Raw genomic sequence first — 3,045 nt, 5'->3', positions numbered from 1 at the left:
TCACCCCAATAAATTTAATTAAAAAAAAGAAAGAAATTGTCAGTTGGGCAGAAACCCCAAGGATGAGAAATACCTTGGCAAGAGCTGGTTTTCCCCTCAAAAAGCCTTAGTATTTGTCTTTTTTTCACTAGGAATGAAGAAATTATGAAATTTAATGCAAATAGAGATAAGGGCAGAACAAAGAGGTGTAGGAGTCCACAGAATAGAGACCCTGGGAAAGCCTGATTAGGTAAGTTTTCCACCATGGCTTTTGACACACAGCAGGTCTATATAAGACAGTGAGTGTGCATTTTGGAAAAAAAACACACAACAACACAGAAAACACAACAGGTGCACGATCACATGCAGGGACAGGAAGCCCTCTTTTCTGAGAATATGCCCCGAAGAGAAGTCATTGTTCATCTAACAAAACAGTTGTCAATAGGAACCCCAATGGTGAGCATGGGGACACCCTCCTGGACTCCCCAAGATATTTTCCTGGAAACAAGACAAGGTGAGTGAGGGGAGCCCAGGTACCAGAGGGATGTTCTGTATGGAGTCTTTCTTGGGTACAACTTCACTGAGTCACTTCTTTATTTTCACAGGAGATGAAGATAAAGAAAATGGTGACATTTCTTTGGAAATTTGTCAAGTAAATGACAGTGTTACTAGTTAAGGCAATCAAACACCTTCTGTACTCATTATCCAGGAGGAGAGCTGTTCTAGGCCTAAAGAGGGAGGTGTTTCTTTGGAGAATCCACTCAGCTCCAGAAGAGCAAGTCTAGGCACCTCCAGGTCCCAGGAAAGGTCCCTGAAGGGACCCTCTTATCAAGGTGTCCTTATGGAGATGGGACCAGCATCTGTCTCCAAGCCAGACCAGGTCACCCCTGAGCCTGTTCCTACTCACCAGGGCAATGCGGGAAACTCCACGTGTCGGAGGCACCAAGAAATATTCCACAGAGCTCAAAAGTCATACCAGTATGAGAAGTGTCCCAAGATCTTTAGGTATTTCTCTCAGTTAAAAGTCCACCAGAGAAGACATAATAATGAGAGGACAATTATTTGTGCCGAGTGTGACAAAGGCTTCTTCCAGGCCTCAGACCTACATGCGCATCAGAAGATTCATGCAGGAGAGAAGCCTTTCAGGTGCAGCACGTGCACAATGTCCTTCAGCCACAGAACCAACCTCCTGGCTCATGAGAGAATCCACACGGGAGAGAAGCCCTATGTGTGTTCCCTGTGCCAGAGACGCTACCGCCAGTCATCCACCTACCACCGCCACCTGAGGATGCACCAAAAGATTGCCTTCAGAAGTGTTTCCCCCACACCAGAAGCTTCCTCGATGTAATATATATATAAATGTCTGTGAAAATGCATATTTCCATAGTACTCTTTTATGGTTTATAATTTCCTGATTACATTTTCCATTTATTGCCTCCCCCACTAAAATGAAAGTTAGGAAAGGCAGGGAATTTCTGAGTTTTGTTCACCAACTATCTCAAGGGCCTAAAAAGTTACTGACATTTCAAATGACCAATAAATATCTGTTGAATAAATGAAAAATGAAATATCTGTTCATTTCTTAAAATCCAGGAATGTACCCCATGTGAGAAAGCAATGAGGTCCAACCCCAGGACATAAACACCAGTTAGAGGTGGTCCAGTGAGGCTTTCCCTGGCTCCCCCCACCCTCCCACCCATTATCTTTAGTGCAGCCACCGGCACTTTAAAACATGAGGAGTAGAGGCAGAAATCCAGAACTAGCCTTAGCCTGTTTAAATGATGTAATCATTTCTTTAATTCAACTGGAAATATTAATAAGTAAACTGGATGTGAATATGACTGGTGACTGGAAGTTGCAGAATGCCATTTTATTAGCAGATACCATAAAAATCAAGTTTTCTATTCATTTCTTCCAGAGATGGCAGGTATGGGGGGAGGAGGAGCTTCTTGCAGAACCAGTTTGAAAAGGCAGTTTGGAGAAAAAGGATTCTGTGCAGTGCTGAGGTAAAAGCAAGCATGCTGGTTATTTGGAATCCATTTGTGAGCTGGTTTCTACTAGGAAATTAGGGCTGAATCCCTCTGAGAAACTAGAAAGTGCCATGTAGAATCTGTCAGAACCATGGAAGGGGCACTGTATAGGGTAAATTGTGACACTTCTCTGATTCCTTGTATGCAACCATAGAAGAGAGAACTATTAGGCTGCGGATAAGGCTCCACCTTGTGGAGAAAACCATTTATCCATCCATCTTCCAGGACTGTTTCCAGGTATTGTGCTATGGTGAACATTCTACCACATGCTTCCCAGTACACACGAGGGAAAGCTTTTTGTAAAGTCCTTTATGGCGCAGGGGGGCAATTTTTTTCAAATTGGCTTTAGTAATTAGAAACCATAATTGAAAAGATCCTGGCTGTCCACGTTCCTCTATGTGGGGAGCCATGGTTTCTTGCAACCCTGAACCTTGCAGACTGGCTCCGTTTCTGCCCCCATAACATTGTCTCCGCCTTATCTGAGAGGCGCCTAACGGCTGCTGAGGAATGTGGTGGAAATGGCCAGTTCCCGGACACAGAAGACTAAGGGCTTTCTGGACAATTGGTAGGTTCTGTCTCCTTGAGATATTTACTTTTGTGAGTTTCAGTGACCTTGTATCTTCTATGTCAAAGTAAAAGATTTACTTTCGCTGAGATAATGCATATCTTCTTCGTTTAACTGCACGTACTCAAACTGTATATATTGGTTAGAGATAATAAACTCAGGGCTTCAGCATGACTGAAGACCGGCCGCATTAGCATTTGTGTGTGTCTTTTATTTCATTCCCACTCCCCCATTCAGGTACTGATAGACTCGTGGTGGCTGGCCCGTCACACCTGTAACACTCAGTATTGTGACAGATCTGACTTAAATACCCAGACCCTGGGTACTATTTATTGGATTAAGCTGGTAAAATAATGGGGTAAAAAAAAAAAAGTTATTTCTATCCATCCTCTGCTTAGCCAATACGCATGGATTTTGCAGGTTAAACGCACATTTGATAGTTCTCTCTAACATACTAGATGCTTGGCATCG

General features: G+C 43.3%; 1 pseudogene; it reads left to right on the top strand.

The window, feature by feature from the left end:
• The first annotated feature begins 513 nt into the window (after window positions 1-513).
• Window positions 514-2,804, top strand: LOC148757473 (zinc finger and SCAN domain-containing protein 4 pseudogene; annotated as a pseudogene).
• Window positions 2,805-3,045: the final 241 nt, after the last annotated feature.

The sequence above is a fragment of the Rhinolophus sinicus genome, chromosome 8, assembly GCF_057876585.1.
Source record: "Rhinolophus sinicus isolate RSI-liver-muscle chromosome 8, RSI-T2T, whole genome shotgun sequence".
NCBI lineage: Eukaryota > Metazoa > Chordata > Mammalia > Chiroptera > Rhinolophidae > Rhinolophus > Rhinolophus sinicus.
Note: the sequence above shows the minus strand (reverse complement) of the source record. Positions and strands in the feature narration are given on the sequence as shown.